Source organism: Myotis yumanensis, unplaced genomic scaffold, assembly GCF_028538775.1.
Source record: "Myotis yumanensis isolate MYYU_CA2020_CCGP unplaced genomic scaffold, mMyoYum1.0.hap1 SCAF_15, whole genome shotgun sequence".
In the NCBI taxonomy this organism is placed as follows: Eukaryota; Metazoa; Chordata; class Mammalia; order Chiroptera; family Vespertilionidae; genus Myotis; species Myotis yumanensis.
Genome location: NW_027223766.1, coordinates 37,753,015 through 37,775,941, shown reverse-complemented (window position 1 = coordinate 37,775,941; position 22,927 = coordinate 37,753,015). Strand labels below are relative to the sequence as shown.

General features: G+C 38.1%; 1 protein-coding gene across 1 annotated transcript in view; it reads right to left on the bottom strand.

Annotated features, from left to right (window-relative positions):
• Window positions 1-22,927, bottom strand: part of ANGPT1 (angiopoietin 1) — a 278,415-nt gene that overhangs the window by 11,020 nt on the left and 244,468 nt on the right. The gene's annotated exons all lie outside the window — the stretch shown is intronic.

Below are 22,927 nucleotides of genomic sequence, written 5' to 3'. Positions count from 1 at the left end.
TAAAAATAAAAGGAGAGGCGGGCTAATTACTCACAGAGGTTAAAAACAGGGGCTCTCTGTTTAAACCACTGTATTCCAGTGAGCCTTCTTCAACCAGTAATATTTTATTTACTGTGAAGTTTTAGGATCAGGTGCTCAAATCAATATAAATGGCCCTGAGCCCTCCTTTGGTTGAACCAAAAACTTAAAGCCACGTATCTGCATGGCTTTGTCCTCTGCCACCTTTTCTCCTCATGGCCCACTCACTCTGGGAAAGTCATCCTCAGCTACAACTTGTCTATCACGGCTCTTCGCTGAAGTCAAAATCTCCATATCTCCCAGTGTCCAGCCCAGACCCTTCATTGGAGCAGCACCCCACGTGTCCACACATGGTCTAAAAACGCCACCTGTTGTTTCCTTCTGCATCCTGAACCCAAACTGTCTGATGCTTTCCTCATGCCCACCTCCAGACCACTCTCATTTTTTTTCTGAATATGGTGACTTGGTGATTGGAAGTAAACATCTACAAGATTGCTCAAACCTTGGTCCTGGCTCCTAAATATTCGTCAAATCCACCCTTTCTCTGCACCCCCTCTGCAGCATGTATCAGCCCTTGACTGGGATCAATAAACTCTGGTTTCTCTGTCTCCTACCTAGTTCCCACTCGATTCCACCTTCACATTACCTCCAGAAAGACAGAATATCTCCGTCCTACCACAACACCTCCCATTTCACATTCCTGAAGGTTCTCTACTTAGTGTATATGATGAGACCACCTCCAGCGTCATCCCCTGCGCCCTTCCCCAACCCCGCATGCACTAAAGTAGAGCAATTGTTTTGAAGTCTAACTATAGGTTAGAATCACCATGGGGGCTTTTAAGAAAGACCAGAGCCAGGACCCATGCCCACAGCCTACAATTTCATTGGGTTCAGGTGAAACCTGGACATTAGTATGTTTTGAAAAGCCCATCAATGTGCTGCCAGATTGAGACCCACTTCTTCTCACCAACTTAAGCTATTTGAATTCCCCCAGCTCTCTTTTTCTCTCTTGCCTTTCTGCCAGGGAAGCCCTTGCTTCTTATTTCAGTCTTACAAACCTTAACTCATCTTTAAGTCCTTGGTAAAAATTGCCTGTGGCACTGAGAGAGGACAGAGACCTGCAGGGACTTTGGTACCCCTGCCCATGATATGTCAGCTTCCCTCCACCCTACACGTTTTCTCTTTTGTGAACAACTGACATTCTATCCATCTTATGTAAAGTGCTATACAAACACAGCTTCAAGCCAGACACCTGTGACCAGATTGCTGTCCCTAAGACCCTCCTAGCCAGTTATTCCAAAGCCACAGGTTCAGGTGTCCAACCTCAGCACTCTCTTCTGTCCCTTGGGGAGACCGGAGTGCTGCTTCCCACAGGCAAACCTGGCACCTTGCATTTTGGCAGCTCTCAGACAACTCGTCATCATGCTGTACAGTAACTCTGCATCTGCAGGTTTTCAAGGTCACTGGATGGGACAACATTCTAAGGTGGCTACAGCAGAATGACTGTCATTGTTGTGTCCCTACTGTCTGACCTAGCGTCTGGCCCTATAATAGATACTCAATAAATGTTTCTCCAATGAATGTCTTTGATAACCGACCCAGCTGCATCCCTAAGGGACTTAGGTAGGTGAGGAATCAAGTCATGAGGCAATAACTCTCCGACCTCTTGAATCTCAGCTTAACTACCAATTTCACCTTGGGGTAGTGTTGCATTTCTGTTATTCAGCTTTCTTTTCTAATCTTTGCAGTGTATCTGGAAAATATCCTTTCCATGTGTTCGAGTTTAAGTGGAATTGTTTCAAGACTCATAACAGCGATTTCTGCTTCTGGAGTGTCCACTGTGTGCTTACCCCAGTCTCCCTGCAGCTCGGGAGTTTGGGATTTATAATAAGTTCAGGATGTGCATCTCTCCAGTTTCTTTACATCTAAATAAATCACATTAATGAAAAGCCATTATTTACTGTGTTTTTAATAAGGCTTATCGTCCTTAAACTGGGATAGTTAGAAAAGTCCAATTTATTTCTGCTCTTCTTACGGGAACACATGCTCCTTAATCTTAATTAGCTTGTAGGAGTATTTCTTTATTCTGTAATTTCAACTTGAGTGAAGATGTCTGAGTTCGTTGGTTGATAATCCTTACACTTGACCCTGTGTACTCTGCTAGGGCCCCATTAAGCAACAATTTCCCCTTTAGTTTGGGGGTTAATAAAAATAATAGTACTAGTACTAGTATTACTGCTATACTGATAGCCTGATTTGAACCAAGCAATGAGCTAAGTACATGGTATGCATTATCTTATTTAATACTATGGCTAAAGTTCTCATACCTACAAATCTGGGACCTGGCATTGCACGCATGGCCTGAACACCAAGCTGGGGTCCCTGAAAGGCTGCTTGGGATCTGGCTGATGCATAGAAACATCATGCTGCACTACTCTAAGCTGGCGGCATAAGCTGCTGGATATAGCCAAGAGGTGGCTCCAGAGAGTTCTCATGCACCCACCACCCACCCCAATCATAAGCCACCCAATGCAAGAAGGTATCTGAGCTTTTCAAACCAAAATATTTTCTTGTGTTTTTGTATTATTTACAAAGTATGTAAGAAAATTGTAAAGAAGTGTTGTTTAAGACATAATGTGGGGTGGGTAGGTGGGAAGAGATCAATCAAAGAACTTGTATGCATATACAGTGGGGCCTTGACTTACGAGTGTCCTGACTAACGAGTTTTTCGAGATACGAGCCGTCTCTTGGCTGATTTTTTGCTTTGAGTTGTGAGCTAAAATTCGGGTTACGAGCCAGCTTCAGATACCCCACCTCTAGCTGGCGCAGCTAACGTCACAGTGAATGCCACAACATCAGCCCATCATCATGTGTCTCACTCTTTCACTTTAAGATTTGACATACGAGTAATTTGAGTTACGAGCTCCGTCACGAATGAATTAAACTCGTAAGTCAAGGCCCCATTGTATGCATAACCCATGGACACAGACAATAGGGCGGTGAAGGCCTGGGGTGGGAGGTCAATGGGGAAAACCAAAGGGGGCATATGTAATACTTTCAACAATCAAAATTAAAAAATAAAAGACATAATGTGAATTGTTGTACCTAGTAAATTTAACCTTGGTATATTTACATTCTGGGAAGGGTTATTTTTCAACTAAGAAGCATACATTGATAAAGTAAGGGCTGTGTTTGTTGAAAGATAGCCCCTTAACAGCATATCGTGTCCAAGAAATTTTGAAAAATATTTTAGATTCAGAGCTGATTGCCCTATAATAAATAACACTTTATGTAGACATGCAAATTTATTAGTTAATGAGTTAAAAATACACCTAATGTTTATTGTCTAAATTTCACATAGGTGCTTGTTCAGTAATGTCAACTTCTATTTTACAATGTTCAAGAAAAGTCATTATTGACTAACATCTCAAAAAAATTCAATTTCTTTCTGAGTATTAGTGATTCTGCAAAATAAGAAATCTTTCTTTGGTGGTGATATATTGATATTATTTACTTGCTTTAGCAAATAAAATATCATATATTGTGTTAACACCAGGAGAGTTGTATATTATTAGTGATTTTCTGATAATGGGGGAATACTGTGTTTGGACTCATATCATGGACTTTATTTTAATTAAAAGTGGACTCATTCTCCCAAGGGAAAGAATTTTATAGCACTCTTTATGCAAGAAGATAAAATTGCCTTTCATTTATCAAAAAGTTTTCCCCCAAGACAGCTTGATTTCTGTAACTGGTATAATAGTTATTCTTTTGTTTAAATTTAACACTACCAAAGAAACTGAACCACATTTCCCAAGGATGACTAATTGTTTGATAAAGATGTTAGTGAATGATTTTTTCCTCTCCCCTGCTTTCCCTCCCTCCTGCCCCCTCTCGTTTTCTTTTAGTCTAGTCTCTGAAATTTTCACTGAGTACATACAGTCTCTGAATTTCAATGAATGTATCTGAGCTCATGCTGCCTTACATCCCAAACCTACAGTGTGAAAGAAAAACTAAAATCAGCCCATACCAACAACAATAAAAGAAAGCAACAAGAAGAAATAATGTATTTGGGACATACAGTATCAGCATACCCTTTATCTGTATGATTAAACCACTTCAAATCATTCCTTGTCTTGCGGTACTCCCAACTCCGCACCCAAAATTGAATGCACATGAAAGACACCTGGTGTTGAATTCTGATATGAAATGCAAACCAGATGGATTTTGTTGAAAATGTGGTTCTCGACTCTTAAGCTGAAATGGGAAGTTGATTTGTTTAAGTGACATCTACAAATACACACTTAAAAGACAGCTTTTGTTGGTCAGATGTTAGGGCTCTCGGGTCTTGGCCTATTGCAAGAAGTTGTCCTATAGAGTATTTTGCCTTGGAAGATTAAAAAAATAGAACTTCTGTTGACACATAGTATTGAAAAGTACAAAAAAAGTTCCTCTCCCCTCCCCCCCAAATTTTGAGACAGTATCATTGCTTTAGCATAGTAATTCAAGTCATCAAGTGGCGGGAAAATTAAAGGCAAATTTTAATCTCAAGATTTTTTCAAAGCGGGGGTCGGGGGTGGGGAGAAACTAATCCCAGGGAATTTATATGCATAGCCCATAGACACACATAATAGTGTGGCGAAGGCCTGGGAGAGGCATGTGCAGGGTGAATGGAGTCAATGGGGAAAAAACAACACAGGGGGTATCTGTAATACTTTCAGCAATAAAGGCAAATTAAAAAAAAAACATATACTAAAGCAAACTGATTTTTATGAAAATAAATTTACTTTTATGTTGGCAAAAAAAGGCTTTTTTTCAAATTAATGATATAATTAAAATGTAAATTATAATATTACCAAATTTTGAGTGCCTACTTTGTGCCAAGCCCCGGGTATATAATAATAGACAAGCAGATTTGGTTCTTATCCTCATGCAGCTTATTCTTGTAAAACTATCTTGTTAGTTGTTTACAAACAACAAATCAAGACTCAACTTGTTGAAGAGAATAAATCTAACATATCAAATACCAATTCTGCACCAGGACTGAGCTATGACCTTTTCCCTCTTATGAAAACTTCCCAGTAACCCTGCAAGGTAGTTACCATTATCCTCATTTTGTCAGTGGGAACACTGAGCCTCACAGAGGTGAAGCAGCTTGTTTACGGTCACACAGCCAGCCAACTGAAAAGGGCGGAGGCAGGTCTGATTCCACAGCTGGACATCGGAGTTTAGTGCCATCTCTGTTAGATGGAATTTTGATTCAATAGGACAATTTGCTCTTTCATTCTGCCCCACTAAGTGACTTAACTTTATCAAAATAAATAAGATATTGCAGATCACAAAATACCAGCTGAACATAGGGAAACCTGCTCTTCCAATGTTGTCGTTGGCCAGTGGAACATTGATTTTTTTTTCTTTGATTCTCCTCATAGGGCTGAAGAAATTGAGCAAATGCACCTAATAGATTTTGAAATTAAAAGTCCAGGTAAATAGGAAGATTTTGTTTATTTTAAGTTTAGAAAATATACCAATATTTAATCATTGGAGTTTGATTGTCTTGGTTATTTGATGGTGCCAGGAGGCTGAGGTCTTTGCGGGGTAAAGTGGGCAAGGTGGGCATTTGTGAAAATTTGTTTGCACTTAATTTTATTATTTCCTCCAGAGAGATAGTTCCCATGGAGGCTCAAGTCCTTCCAGGCCAACTAACATTAAACTTGAAACTTATTTTTTTCCTATAATTTCTGAATTCTCTCTATAGCCTACTGGTCAAGGGCCTTCTAGCTTTTCTTTTTAATACCTACAATGATAGAAATCTCACGACTTTTTGAAAGAGCTCATTCCATCTTTGCTTAGTTCTAATAATCAGGTCATTTTTTCCCTCAAAATTTGACAATGCGCATGTAATTCCTAGGTCTAGAACCTATTTAATTCATATTCTATCCCATACAGGACATATCTGTCTTCTGTGTGGTAGCCATTCAAATTGATAACAATTTAAAAATAAGTATCATGACCTCTATCTGTTACTTTTGTTAAATATCCCTAATTCCTTCATGTGTTCCTGGACCAACAGAACTTGGAGTTTCATCTCTTGAAATAAAGATGGTAGCTAGAACTAAGCCCCATTTTCCTACTGTAATTTTATAAATAGTATATCAATTCTAAACTATTTCCCCTTATGCTAATATTTCTATAAAGTGAGGTCTAAGTTCACGTTAGTTTATATTGGATGTCACTTCTTAATTTTGGCCAAAACTGAGTTTACTCTGAACTCAAAACTTTTTTTTTTAAGCCTTCAGTTCTCAGCATTACCTTCAATGTTGCTCTTTGGATGTTTTCTACCAGTCTAATTTTCCTTCCTTTCATAGTACCTGTCTTTTCTCTCTGCATGTTTTTAAATGTATCTTTGGTGTTTTGTAGTTTTATTATGATATCCATAACTGTAGCTTTATTGTCTTTCCTAAAGGTAAGCATTTATATCATTCATTGGTTTTGGAGCTTTTTCAGCCATTTTTCTGCACATTTTGCCTTTCCCATATTCTCTGAATTTCCTGTTTCTGACTCTCCAATATGACATGTTAGACTATTTTATTAGATCTTCTGTGTCTCATTACCTCTATTTTGTTTGTATTTTATTGTATTCTGAGTAATTATTCAGATCTATATTTGTTACATTAAGATTTTTCTTTTTAGCTGAGTTTGAATATGCATATTTTTATTGATTTTCTAGTAGTTTACAGATATTTTTATTCTTTGGTCCAATAATTCTACTTTTAAAAGTTCATACAGTGCATAAAGATCAATGTATAAGGATGTTCATTTCAACATTATATATAAACAACCTGAATTTCAATTTATCAAAAATTAATTAAATAAATACTGCTTAACATAATAGATTGCTATGCAACTGTTAACAAGAATTAAATGTGTGTAGTGTGTATATATACATACACACATACATGTATGTATTTAATATGTATACTTGTAGTCACATAGAAAATGTCTGGAAGGGTAGTAAGAAACCTTGAAGAGTGATTATATTTGAGGATGAGTAGGAGTCTAAAAGGATGGGAAAGAATCTTATAAATTTTACTTTATAGCCTTCAGTTCTTATGGATATTTTTCCAAAATTGGTTTTCATAATGAGCATTCCCTTCTATAATTAAAATATATTTAAAACATCCTATTAAATTCATCTCCTCACCTCATTTATCTTTTTGTGTTGTTGTGGGAGGCATACATCTGGCAGATGGTCAATAGGTTAGATAGCCTCCTCTACTTCATGTCGTCTGAAAATTGCTTAAACATGGATTCTATAACATCATCAGTCACTGGTAAAAGTTTGGAATGCCTTTCCGAAACCTCCTTCCAGGGAGGTCTTTTCAACTGGTAACCCTGGCACAAATGAAAATTATCTGAATCCATATTTCTTCCTTTCCTCTTTTCTTTCTTTCTTCTTCTCTTTTCCTTCCTTCCTTTCTTTCTTTCTCCCTTCCTCTTTCTTCTTTCTTTCTATCTCAATCTCCATCTCTCTTTCTTTCATATATGTGTGTGTACACACACACACACACACACACACACACACACACACACACGAAATAGCTCAAGGCCAAGCATATTTATTTCTTTTAGACAAACTTAATATAAAAATATTGACATTCATTCCTTATTTATAAGAAAATATACCATCATCTTTCCTGTACTATCAAGATTACTTGGGATTATTGAATTGTAAAATCCATATTTAGGTCATTTTCCAAATCTTTTAAGCACCTCATTTTATTATGTCATACTACAAAAGCATTCGTGACCTACGTTTCCTTCTTGATACTCATAAACTTCAAGATATAAGCCCAAAAGCGAGGACCATCCTGGATTAAGAAGAATTGGAGCTACAGGTCACATAAAATCTTTGGTTTGAGTCCATGTCATACTTTTTCAATGTATCATCAAGTTAAGAGTTCAAATTAAAGATGAAGTCTGAACTAAATTTTGCAAAATCTGGAGAGAGAAATGAAACTGCTTGCTAAGAAAGAAGAATTTTCCGTAGTGATTAAGTTGGATTTTTCCTTGAGTGATGCTGATTCTGAATATACAAAATCCCCCCCCCAAATGCATACCATAGCTCAATTTTGAAAATGAAAGGTATTTTAATACACACTGCTTTTATAATTATTCAAAGTGTGTGTATACTAGTACATGTTTTGGGGACACCTTATATTTTTGTGAGTTAACAGAGTCAAGAAGGTGACATGTGCTTCTTTAGTTACTGTTCATTTTCAGCTCTGTAATGTATTTTCCAAAACTCTCCAAGCCTTGTGGGACACTACTGACGATCGCTGGAAGACCATCCAGAAGCTTCTTTCCTCTAAGCTTTTCTATTAAATTCCTGGAGCAAAACTGGACAATTCTTTCCAGCCATTGTTTTGATTCAGTCCATTCCTAGGTTCTATGCGAGATGTCAGTTTGAAGCTACACATCTTTGTGTTGTTATAACGTGTTACCTTTGGGATCTCTTCTGCTCCTTCTCCACATTCCATGAAGTTGAATCATTTAGCTCATCCCAGTTGGGTTCAACTATTTTGGAGAATCAGGTGTGAGGATTCTGGACTTTGGAATCCCCTGGATGACTTTCAGGGGACAATGAACATATCATTTTAGGTCACTTGTCCCTAGGAAGTCCAGAGAATTTGCTATTAGAAGTGTGATTTTATTTGCTTCATGCTTTTAAATATATATAATTTTCTTATGACATGGAAACTCCTCACAAATCAAAATCACTTTTTAGGTGGGGTAAGCCAACTGAATAGATAGGAATAGTAGAAGGCCTAAATAAAAATGAATATAGTATTATTTTTCTCATAGATGGATCTTGGTTTCCTGACTGCTACTGAATTAGGCTCCATGAATAAATGACAAAATTTTGTAATTTCAGAATCAAGTCTAACTGAGGTACTGTTTACAGACAAAATTGGCCTGGCTATTTTTACTGATTTGAGTGTTGAAACTAAAGTCACACACATCCCACAAATTAAAAGTCAGCAATAGTTGCCAGAAGGGACCAATTTTTTCAGGTAAACTATCTTGTGAAGTAATTGAAATTGTTGATCTTTTTTTCCTTCTATAAACTGATAAGGTTGTAAAATTTAATATAATTATGTCTGCTGTTGTTAAACACTTTACAAAATTTATTTTTTTATTTTTTCCTTGATATAACCATAAGTTAGAGGAATTGACATTGCTAACTCCATTTTGCAGATGAGAAATGGAGGCTTGAAAAGGTCAACTAACAGTACCAAGTTCACCCACCTAATAAGTGAAACAGTTGTTATTAAAATGGAGCTCTAGATCAATGCTAGACTCCAAGCTCAAAGCCATTAGCCCAAATAAATTTTCAGTATTCACCCTTCACACATCACATGAGCATTATATCTACTGGTTTGTAAATACCATACGGAAGAAAAGTCAAGTTTTCAATTCAATGCTAATCTATCTGATACAGGATTTTTTTAAAGAGGTAAGTGGCCCACAGTAGAAATCACATGGATGTTACAGGTCAACAGTTAGAATTTTAGAGATGCTTGTACGAGATCTGGTTCTAATTAGTAGTTCATTGTGAAGAATACTAAACACAGACAGGCACTCAGAAGTAAATGAAAAAAGAAAAGGCCACTTTATCCAGTGGAAACCGTCTAAAAATTGTCCCGAATAAATTGCTGCATACCTAACAATTTTCTCCTGGTGTTTATTACAGGATGTTGTCAAAGTATGCCTATTTGGTTCACAGCCAAAAGTTTTGCAATTTCCCTCTGATCTAAAAACATTCTTGTCAAATATTCTTTTGCGTCATCAGCTTTTCCAGACATCACACACTTGAGTCAATTAAAATAAAGTTAATTGCTATTTTTTTCCTTTGTCAAATTAAATCATTCCATATGGAGGGGTTTTGCAGATTGCTGGAGAGATCTTTCAGGAAGGTGAAAGTTCAGAGGGAAAGGCCAAGACACTGTTTTACTTTTTTGGAATAAAATAAGTGATCTCTTTCTAAAAATAAGAAATGTCATTTTAAAATAATCTAGATGCCAACCCTTGGATAAACAATCTTTTGAGTTTCCTAGGGCTTTACTTAAGTGTGCCCAGAGAGGAAATAAGTAAAATTGATCATCATAGAGAAGTCATCCTGAGAGCTTGCTCTCTTTCATAACTGTTTAATCATGTTATTGTATTAATTACTTTACTTCTTTATTTAACTTTTAAACTACGCACTGGGAAGTTGAGCTATTTTGTGGTAAATGTATGTAACATTTACTTAAAAATATTCATGTGTTCAAATAACTTATTGACCTTTATTTTGAGCCCTCTCATGTGGTTCTCTGCATTTCCTTAGGTGGTTCAGGACCAGAAATGGTTGTAAGTTTACTATGTTCTTTTTAGGTTGCACCGGTAATGTTATTTTAATGACTTGTTATTAATATAAAAGCTACTATTTATTTTATCTACCATGTATATTTTGCTGGAATGTGAAATAAGTTTACACATTTTTCCCTGAACCATTATCATAGTCTTATGAGGTAGAAATTAGTCCCATTAGGAAACTGAAGTCCAGAGAGGTTAGGTAATTTGCTCAAAGTCACACAGCTTCAACTGGCAGAGATTCAATCCTTTCTCTGCGTGTGAAACAATTATCTTCCAAAGCTCAACTATGTATCCTGAATATAGTTCTTAGTGTAGGCCAGTGATGGCGAACCTATGACACGCGTGTCAGAGGTGACACGCGAACTCATTTTTTGGTTGATTTTTCTCTGTTAAATGGCATTTAAATATGTAAAATAAATATCAAAAATATAAGTCTTTGTTTTACTATGGTTGCAAATACCAAAAAATTTCTATATGTGACATGGCACCAGAGTTAAGTTAGGGTTTTTCAAAATGCTGACACACCGAGCTCGAAAGGTTCACCATCACTGGTGTAGGCACAGAAATGATCAAAAAGTTATATTTACTGGGGATGAGAACTGACTAGAAGTTTTGACAATATTGAGACACAGCCAAACTACTGCCCCGAACAGACATGAAAGAGTATACAATGGGAGTTTTAAGGATACTTGTGCCTGTCCTGATGGCAGATCAGAGGAAATGTGCCCAGATGGAGGCGCAGTAGAGAGAGAACACGGTTGGGCAGGGCCTGAGTCAGGAATCATCCATCTCTTGCCAGGACATAGTTCCAATGTACTATCTGGATTCTGATCATCATGTAGGAATTTTTGGCACCACTTTTTAAAAAGAGAGAAGCGTACTCCATTGTTACAAGGTTCTGCACCAACAGAAGAACTTTACTATCTTTGGAAACATTTTATGCCTTAAATTTTTTTGCTCATGGAATTCATCTTTAAAATTGCTTCTACTCATTACTGTCTTAAAATTTTCCTCAGGGTAGATATCCTCAAAAGAATGTAAAACCCCGACTGGTAGACATTTCTGGAATAAAACAGGATAATATTTGGCACACGCTTGTGCCAGAGTGGTATCAGTGATAAGGAAGGCGCGTGGTATCGGAGATCCAGCTGCAGCTCTCTTCACAAAGAAAAAGAAATTGCGACGATTTTAAGGAATGAAATCAGATCACATCGCTCACTGTTCAAAACTCTCCACTGCTTCCCACAGGCCCTAGGACAAAACCTACATCCTTGACATACACTGTAAAGACCCACAGGCCATGGTCGCTGCCAACTTCTACCAAAGCCTTGATCACTTCTGGCACCTGACCCCTGCCACGCTGGCTGTCTCCCTAGCACAGCAAGCGCGTGCCTCCTTCCTCCTCTAGGACGGAGAACTACTGCCCAGCTCACTTCTTCCGATTAAAGTCTCCTTAAAGTCCTCTTCTCACTACCGTCTGGCCACTTTCCCTAAAACGGCCCCCTCATCCCCTGCCCTTTCATTCTCACATCCGACCCTGCTTTATTTTCTTAGTAGCATCTTTAGTGATCTGAAACAAAATTAAATGATTAAATAATCATTAAATTCTTTACGCATTAAGCCTCTCACAGAAAAATACAGATTCAGTGATGCAGAGAATACACCAGTCTGGTTCCCAGTCTAACATTTACTCACTGTATTCATGAATAAACAAACAAACGCATGCTTAGGAAGTGACTTCTAACTCCCTCTCCACACTCCCAGTAGGGCTCTGTGTCTCCCTGTTTCAGAGGGAAAGCCTAAGAGAAAGAAAGATTCGTCCTTTTATCAACCAAACGTTTGCCCTCTAAATCAGGACTTCCTCTCCAGGGTTGTTGACATGAGAATATCCTCTGGCTTCAGGAGAAACACCATCTCCAATTAGTCATTATTTATTATCCATGACATATTTTTCTATCTTATTACTGGGCTCCCACAGACTCACCCTCCACCCTACCCTGCATATGGCTTTGCTGTTGTTCTGCCTTGTGTATGGTCAGATTCACCAAAATAATTTTGGATCGTCTGCTAAGTTGCCTCAGCTCCACTAAAATGTAACTATGAGTAATTCCTTCCCCCAGGCCACAGATGGAAGTTCCCAAATATATATTCATAGTCAATGCCTTCTTGTAACACTAGTGCAATTGTTGATTCCGTTTTTAGATGTACATTTAGTCAGTACTTGCTCCCTGGTAATATTGTCTTTCTAAACTGAGTCTTCCGTTATTCCTGGCATACTCGTCATGTGCTCAGGGGGCCATATTCACCTCGAGTTGGGGATGACACCTTCACTTATCACTGGTTATTCTCTTAGTTTGTGAGGTGCCCTTCAATAAATGTTGGAAGAGTTTTCCTTTCTCTTTCCTTTTTTGAGAACTTCAGTCTGCTCTTTGGGAACCAAGCCCTAACTCCCATTTACTGTTTTATGAAGGAGGACTCTGAGCCTTCATGCAAAGAGGACCCAGGTAATTTGCCTTATTATCCCAACAACCTGAGGTGTTAATGATGAATCAATTCTGTCTGGGTTCGCTATGTTATAGTCCGCATTCCGGGTGTGACAGAATCGTGGACAAGACCTTAGTATTATAGAAACATAAAAATACTGGAGTGTGTTCACTTCTTAATGTTCCATTCAATTTCATATCAGAGTGACTAGCAGGATACTGAGGGTTTGACACAGTGGAGTCCCAACTGAATTGTTCATTCTTTGAAATGAAATGCTGACTTTGTGTTTAGCTCTCCATGGTGGCTCTACAGCATTTTCCGCACAGTGGGTGCTCCATAAATATTGACTGGTTAGAGTTTGGGATTTCAAGTGTCATAACTTGGGGGGTTATTGGCTCTGTATAAATACATCTGTGAACTACATATGTAGCTAAAATTGAATCTCTACCTTGAAACATTTCCATTCAGCTTCTGGTCCAAGTTACACAGCAAACCCTCAAGGTTAAAAAGTGTCCTTTTCTTAGTGTTCCAAGTCTATTATTGAAGGCCAATAAATAGTGGTTAATAATGAAGAAGTCTTAAATTTCAGGCATGTTTCTGGAGACTAAACCTAATAATGTTATGAAGTGGAGGCAAAGAAATATTATTTGTTTTAGTCATAGTCACTGAATATCCAAGGGAAGCACACATATCATGCCCAGCAATGGTTTTGTGGTTTGATCTTGCTTCCTTCAATAAAGGAAGTGGTACTTAGAATAATACAATTTTTTTGTGGTTACGGTCTACCTTTTAAATAACAGATATTTGTAATATTCTAAATCAGGTTTAAGATACTTGGGGATAGACTGTTTTAAGAATGATCATACAATATAGCTTTCCTTAATGAAACTGGTATTATTGTTAAACACTGATACATCTATAATCAATTCATTAAAAGGTGAGTGAAATGAAGCTTTGATAATTAAGTATAGTAAACTAGACAAATTTCCTCCTCTGAGAAAATAAGAATATATATATATATATATATATATATATATATATATATAATTTCCTATATAATAAAAGCATCATATGCAAATTGTCCCCTAGACCGGGAGTTTGACCAGGGGGCAGGGCCAGCTGGGGGAAGGGAGGGAGTACCTGGCTGGCCTCCAGCCACTAGGGACTCTACCAGTGCATGAATTTCATGCACTGGGCCTCTAGTATATAATAAAAGCATAATATGCTAATTAGACCAGATGATCTTCCAGACAAAGCCAGTGTTGCAAGGCAAGCCTGGGTCCCAGGTGCCAGAGGGAAGCTGGTGACGGCAGCCAGGGGGAAGGAAGGCCTACTCTTGCACAATTTTTATGCACAGGGCCTCTAGTGTGTGTGTGTATGTGTGTATGTATGTGTGTGTGTGTGTGTGTGTGTGTATATAATCTTAATCAAGATATATTATTTCAGTTCTGCTTAACTCCATAAACAGTTACTTAGCTTGTACCAAATACTAAACCTGGATCTAGGTTTACAAATATGAATTAAAACTAGTCCCTATCGAAGAGTACATACAAGAGAGAAGTGATTTCAGAGTGGGGTCCCTATACCAGGGGGTCTGCAAAACAAATCTTTGATTGTAGGAAGAAATATTAAAACTTCGGTGTCTGTCAGTCTAAAAGATAAAATTTAAAATAATAAAGAAGAAATCAGTAAAATATAAAAGCCAGCCCTGACTGGTGGCTCAGTTGGCTGGGCATCATCCCATGCAACAAAAGGTTGCTGGTTTGATTCCCAGTCAGGGCCATACCAGAGCCGTGGGCTCCATCCTGGTAGGGGTGTGCAGGAGACAGCCGGTCAATGTTCTGCTCTTACACTGATGTTTCTCTCTCTCTAAAAGTCAATAAAAATCTTTTTTTAAAAAAAGCCAATGTTGTCCAATGCAAAGGAAGTAAGACTTGCTAATCATCCACATGATCCCGGTTCCTTGGCTCTCTCACATTCAGCCTGAGAAATTTTGGAGGAAGTGGTCAGAGCACAAAAACAAATATCTATACCTTAGTGTAATGTTTAAAGTCATAGGACACTGAACCAGACTTTACACCATTTTACTAAATAAGACAATTAATGTTCAAAAGACTCTTTTGAGGCTTGTTACTTAAGGATGAAAAAAAGGAAGTACTTTTAGGGATATGCTTATTCTTCCTGCCATAATAAAATGGCTAAGATAATACACAGAAAATGATATAAAAATATGGTTACATATTTAAACGCCCGCTTTTATCATAAAATCGTTGCAAGCTGCACAGATTGATACAAATGAATAGACATTACTATTAGAAAGAAGCCCCCCAACTTGGAGATTCTGCAATGGAATTGGGAAAAGGCACAAATGTTATTAACATGTTTCAGCTGATGGCATTTTCTCAATGCTATTTCAATAATAAAATACACAAAGAACTCCTTATTTTATAAACCACCAAAGGAAAGATGTAGCAGAGATGATGCATTCTCAGCAGAAAGTAATTTTGTTAATAAAAACAATGTTTTGTGGGAATAACTGTGAAGTGTAACCACTGGTGAAGCAGCTGCTCTTTACTGGAATGTTTCAAAAAGATTCCAAGGAAATATTGAGCAGAGAACATCATTTCCTGAATCCTTCATAGGTAAGCTATTTAGGTAAAAGAGTGCATAAATCTAGAAATGCTTAGAGTGCATAAGCTCTTAAAGAATATCCTCCATATTAAAGCAAGGCCGCTAAGATATTGTAGAATTTTAAGAATACTTTGTATTGAGATAAGGAGTAGTTATGAAAATCTTTCGTATAAACATGTCACCATTAGAGAGAGAAAATACTTTAAAGAAACTTTTAAATTAGCATTGGTGGATTTAAAGCTAAGCTACACACTTATTCTTCTACATAAAAGATTATCCAAAATTTGTTGATGATAAATGGATATGACTAATATAATAACGAATGGTATACATTTTTAAAAATTGACCACATTTTAAACAAAGTTGACATTTGAAGAAATATTTGTTATGAAAAAATAATTTTGAAAAAGGAAATTAAAAGATTTTTCCAGGTTAAACTATTTTGTTTCTGAAATTGATATGAGTGTGTTTATTTTGAAACATTAATCTCAACACAGTTTTTTAAAATTTGGAATTTTTTTTCACTTGCCAAAATTCTTATAGCCCTGGCAGGGTGGCTCAGTTGGTTGCTCCCATATACCAAAAGGTTGCAGGTCAGATTCCCAGTCAGGGCACATTCCTAGGCTATGGGTTTGATCCCTGGTCAGGGCATGTACAGGAGGCAACCAATTGATCTTTCTCTCTTCCTTCCTCTCTCTCTAGAAGATTAAAAAAAGAAGCACAAATTGAAATTACAAAATATCCATGAGGATGTAAAGTACAGCATAGAAAATATAGTTAATAATATCGTAATAACTATATATGATGGCAGTTGGGTATTTTTATTATCAGTGGATCACTTTGTAAATTATATAAATGTCTTACCACTGTATGTACACCTAAAACTAATATAAAATAGTATTGAATGTCAAAAATACAAAAAAAGGGATCCTATAAGCTGGTAGTTAGATCTATAGGTTGGATCAAATGTAGGTGCTGTGCATGCGCTTCTGGACAAAAACAAATAAACAAACAAGCACACAGTTAGAGAATGGTAGGTTTTCCCAGTCAACAGCCTTTGCTAGCCTATATAATAAAAGCCTAATATGCTAAGTGTCTGGTCAACCTGTCAACTGTTCAACCAATCAAAGCGTAATATGCTAATGATATGCTAAGGCTGCTTAACCGCTCACTATGACATGCACTGACCACCAGGGGGGCAGATGCTCCAACTGCTAGGTTAGCTTGCTGCTGGGGTCCAGCCAGTTGGGACTGAGTGAGATGGGCTGGACATGCATTGGAGACCTCCCAATGCCTCTCTCCAGCTGTCCAACCTCCTGTGTCCTTTCCCAACCCCGATCGTGCACCGGTGGGGTCCCTCGGCCTGGCTTGCACCCTCTCGCAATCCGGGATTCCACAGGGCAGTGGTTCTCACCTCATCCTCCGGAATGAGGCCCAGAAATCAGGATTTTAAAAAGATTCCCAGGTGATTCTAATGTGCAGCCAAGGTTGAGAACCACTGCCTCAGGGGATGTTGGAGAGCCGGTTTTGGCCCAATACCACAGGCCAGGCCGAGGGACCCCACAGGTGCACAAATTCGTGCACGTGGCCTCTAGTGTAGAGATAAATGCCAAGGGACACCACTTCTGTCTGCTGTGGGACTTCTCAGAATCTTGCAGATCAGAGACAGCCAATCAACACAATTTCACTGATCCCTTTCTACACAGCAGGCACCCTCTTCGGGCAGCTTATTCCAATTCTTAATGTACAGTCTCACAAAAGCAATAATATAGGAATGAATAATCCAAGAGAGACTACAGTGGAGGCTTTTGTCTTTTTGTACAATAATGGAAATTCCCATGACTCCCTTTCCCGCTCCACTGTCCCAAGACATGCTGTCATCCTGCCCTCTGGGTCTCCCCTCCGGGGTGAGCTCAGGCCAGTACTGCTGCTCGCTGAACACTTGACTCACTAGACTAATCACTAGTTTGGGCGTAGGCCGCTCAAATATTATCAAACAGTTTTGTCATGCTAGGATCCAGTGCTTGTTTCTGTTTTTTTCCCCTTATACTTTAAACAAAAATCCTTAATTTTGAAGAAATGTTATCCACATGATTCTCATTAGTATATCATCTGATGTTCTCTTTACATGAGCTCTTTGATGTTTTAAAAAAATGTGCCTTTGTAATCTTTTTGTTGAAAGCAGGAAGGCATTCTTCTTAAAATATAAACTCTCAGGAAAAAAAATTTGACTTGGGAGATCATTTTGAGCTCCTCCTGTTTTCATTCATGTGTCATGGATCCCTCCATCCAACCACCCACCCAACCAACCAAATATGACTTACCACCTAAGCTATCTTAGTATAATGCCAGGTCCTGGAAACACAAAGTAAAATAAGACACAGAATAAGAAATCAAGGAGTTTATAGTCTGGAACAGAAAAAGACAGAGCACATCATTAATTGAGTTTCAAGATTGATATAGGCACAATTAGGTTTTAGTAACACAACACTAATTAAATTTGATACCTGCCCAAAATGCTCATTATCTGGAGAGGGAACAAGCATGTTAACAGTTGACTAGAATGCAAGTCACACTGTGAGAATCCTGTAATAGAGGTAGAATTAAAATGCTGCGGGGGCATAAAAGAAGGGGGAGTAATTGAGTTTGGGGAAATTTGGGTGGACTTCAAAGAGGAGGCAATTTTTCCTTGTTGTGAACATTCATAGGCACAAATGTTGGGGACTGAACCAGGTACTTAGATGTTGTAAAGTGACCTAGGTGTGGCAGAGCGGAGCTGTTAAACTAAGTGATGCTACTCATTATTTCGACACACCCGAAAATCACTGGGAAAAGTGGATTATTCTGTTCACATTCAAGATTTCCAATCTCAATGAAGTGTTTAATAGCACTCAGTAAAGTTGGGACTCCTCTGGCCAGTTAGTTGTCTGATTCCCCTAAGTGGCTATTCTGAACCTATTTTCAAACACTATTTAATTGAACTGCCTATAGTCTCATAAAGTTTCCTTTCCTTCCACTTCCTCTATAAAACAGAGGCCATTAGGTGGCTGTTCTTCCTATGGCAATTCATTCCCTCACAGGATTTTTGTGTTTTGTTTTAGAGGAAGAGACATTTCTTCTGTACAAACAAAGCCTCTTCTCACTCCACTCACTCTTAACCCTGCGTCCCCAGCCTCCTCAAACACTTGCTCCATCCAGGACCTTTCTGGCTCTCCTTTCAGCCTCAGCTCTTGGACAGGCTCATTTTCCTTATCCTGTGGATACACTCACACACCTCTCATCCTACAAACCATCCTATCGTGTTTCTGTCCCTCTAGCATCCTATCTCCTTCCATTCTCTGCCATATTCTTGAAAGTATAATCTTAAACCCAAGCTTCTCAGACTTTAATGTTAATGTAGAGTCACTGAAGAATCTTGTTAAAATGAAGATTCTAATTCGATAGTCTGGAGTGGGGCCTGAGATTCTGCATTGCTAACCAGTCCCCAGCCTGGAAGGCTGTTTGAGAAATTCTAAGTAGTAAGGGTCTATCTAATTCTCCTCAGGTACTTATTTCCCATTTATTCAGAATCCTCTTTTCATCTGGCTCCTAACCCTCTGCCTCTAATGTTGCCTCATCAAAATCACCAATTTCCCCTTAAATGCCAAATCCAATGGACACTTTGCAATCACTCTTTGAGTTTTGCATCCCTGATTCTTAACGCAGTCTACTATGATGCCATTCCCTCCTGGGTTTCCTCTTGTCTATCCAGCCATAATTTCTCATCTCCTTTTTGAATTCTCCTTGTTACCTGCTTCTTTCATTTTTTATGCTCCATCAAGTTTTTCTGAGTTCCAGTAATTTTTATTTCTGCCTAGACACTACAGATTCCAAAGTCTTCCACTTTAGTCCTGCTTAAGCTCAGACTCATGTATCCAATTGCCAAACTGAATCACTAGCATGTCAAACTCAACATACAAAACCTAAATCACCAGCTATTTCTCTAAGCCTGTGTTCCCTGTTTTAGACATTTGCACCACCTTCTAGCTAACTAACCAAGACAAAAATAGGGAATGACCTTAATCTCGCCCTCACCTTGTACCTGATCATTAAGTTCTTTTGATTCTTTCTCTTTAATATCTCTCAAATCCAACTTCTGCAGTCCATTCCCATGGTCACCGCTGACAAAATCAGGTCCTCGTCTTAATAGGCTTGTTAATACTGTCCTCACTGACCCAAAGTTCTCCGGTCTTACCCCCTTCCAATGCATACTGATTGCAGCGAGTACAGTCTTTCTAATGTGTGCAAAACCCTGCGTCGTCTCCCTCTAACAAGAAAGTAAAGCCTTAGCTGAGGAATGTGACTTGAAGTCCTTCACTACCTGGCCATATCACCGCCCCATCTTCTGCTGCCCCTCCTTCAAATAAACTTTATAGTCTGTTCACAGTGAATGACTTGGAGGTCCCATAACTCCATGATAACTGACATCTTTATGCCTTTGCAGTTCCTCCTCTGTCTCCCTATCAAGTACCAATAAACTTTCAAAATAAAGCTTAGAGGCCATATTCTATGAAATGGATGATGTAAATTGAGGGAGGCCCAAATGTTTCTTTAAATTTAAAAACATGTATATATAAAATGTACTACTGAGTAGTATTACTCATTTTTTTTTACACACATTATCACACACAACAAAACACAATACAGTCTTCCACGGACTAATCACTCTTGTCTCACTATTCTCATTGCAACTCAAAAAAAAAACTTATATCAACTCTAGTAATTTTAAAAATTTTGACTGCTCATTAATGTCTACTTGCTTGTTTTTCTCTCTAGTTTTGAGTTTCTTATGCCTTAATCATCTGTATCCCCAGTACCTTCCTAAAGCTTCATCTGGATGCCAGTAACTGTTCAATAAATATATTTGTTAAATATAATCCACACTCTTTAATTAAATTAAAACTATAAATAATTTCCTAAAGGAAAAGCTTATGTAACTATATTCCTGCATCTCATTATGACTGTTATGGCTCAACCTTTCTCCTAATGGAAATATTAAAATTAATCTGCAGCCTTAATGAGTTTCCTCTCTAACCTTTTACACCATTGTTTTGCTGTTTAGACATTGCCTTAGAGTGCACACAAATGAATATTTTCTGCTTATAATATTTTGGTACTTTTTTTTAGCTGATTCTGGTTCCTTACAGCATATCTAGGGAAAAGATGCATTGAATTTTTTTTATTTATATAAGAGAAACTTAGGTAGAGTAGTCACAGTTCTGTTGGCATAAGCAGTTGACGGTGGTACCCTTTAGTTCCCACCATCACAATATGCACATAGACTACCTCTGAGGGCCAAGATGGAGGGGATGGACAGCAGGAAACAGACTGGTCTTATGAGTGGATGAAGTAGGAGCTGGCCTGAAAAGGGTGGCATCAGAAGTCCTTCTCCTCTCCACCAAAACAAAGCAAGACAAAGTAAAAAATCCTTTCACATTTTGATGAGAGTTAATAGTCAATTTTGAGATTGTTTTTCTTGGTTTAAAAGGCAAAGCCCTGGGAGTTAGTAACCTTCACCACTATCTGTCATCTGGGATGAGTCTATTGTTTTCTTTCTTGAAAGAATGCAAGAGATGTAATGACTTGTTCAGTGTCTGCAGTTCCTAGGAATCCTTTTAGGATGTTCACTCTCATAACCTCAATGGCTAATTTAAAGTAAGTAATCAATAAAGCAATGATCAGAAGAATACATGAGAAAATATTGACCTTGAATTGGAAGAAACAATTTTTATTAAAAGAGCCAAATCAACTGAAAAAGAAGGCTTCATTAGAACCTTGAGCACTAAAACAGAAAATAAGCTACCCAAATATATATCTAAAATAAAAAACAATTATAACTGTGTAACAAAATGAGTATTATTTAATAGTATATTTCATATATTGACATTATTTTAAAATTAAAAGAAGAGTTAGATCTTCCTCACCCTCACAATATATATATATATGTTCCAGCAAAGTTGGTAATGAAGTGGATTTCTGAGGTGACTAAAGCTATAAATTTGGGCACCATTTTTTTTTTTTCTGGAGAAGAATGGGCTAATTTTAAAGTGTGAAAATAAATGGTTTAAGAGACTGGTCAAATCTATGAGTGTTGGATTTTATATAAATAGAAGATATTTCTTAATTTTTTAGAGTAATTCAATTTTGTTTAACAAATATGAAAGGTCTACTAAGTACTGTGGGGCATTAAAAGATGAGTAAGAAGCAGACTCTGATAAAACAGTAGGGAATATAAGACAAGGCTCCAAAAATATGTTAAGAGCTGTAAAGAGTATGTGAGTGGAGGGAGGGTGACAATTAGCAGAGGGCATCAGAATAAGTGTCATGAAGCAGCTACTATTTTGATGCACATAGAGAACTGTTGAAACTTGCCATTCTGAAGGAGATGAACATTATTTTAGGGAGTGGTTCTGAAACCTTAGATTGCACAAGAATCTCACATGTGTGGGTGGGTGGATGGGGGGGCTGTAATAATCTATATTAATTAGCTATTATTACAATAATAATGCTTAACAAAACACCCTCAAAATTTAGGGCTTAAAACCAACCCTTAGTGTTTCTCCCGATTATGTATGTAGCTGGGCAGTTCTATTAACCTAAGCCAGACTCAGTTGATCTCATCTGAGATCAGTTGTGTTTCTGGGGTCATCTGGTGGGTCAGCTGAGGGCTGGATGAACTGGGTGGTTTCTAATCCTCATTAGGCTACTCCGAGATCTTTCTCCTGGCACTTTTCCTAGATTGGAGCTGAATGGGTCTTGAGACCTAGGCTCAGAAGTGACACACAGGTACACCTGCTTTCTTTTCGGCAAGAGCGAATCTCAAGATAGCCCCTCATGGGATGGGGAAACAGACTCCACCTGTTTATGGGATGGGTGGCAAAGTCACATTGCAAGGGCATGTACAGAGAAAGGGAAGGGTGGGGTCCTTTCTGTAATCTGTCTAGCACCAAGGCTTCTTCGTTTTATTTTTCTTTCTTATTTTTTTAATCCCCACCTCAGGATATTTTTCCATTGGTTTTTAGAGAGAGTGGAAGATAGAGGGAAAGACAGAGAAAAATATCAATGTGAGAGAAACACATTGATTGGTTTCCTTCTGCACGAGCCCTGACCAGGGCCCAAGCCGGGGAGGAGCCTGCAATGGAGGTATGTGCCCTTGACCAGAATCAAACCCAGGACCTTTTGATCTGCAGGCCAATGATCTATCCACTGAGCCAAACCAGCTAGGGCAAGGCTTCTTCATTTTGATTGGAATGTGAGTAGGTGAAATGGAGCTACCAGGCGATGCAGGCTGAGGTTAACCTGACATGTTTATTTCAAATGTAGGCAGCCATGAGGAAAC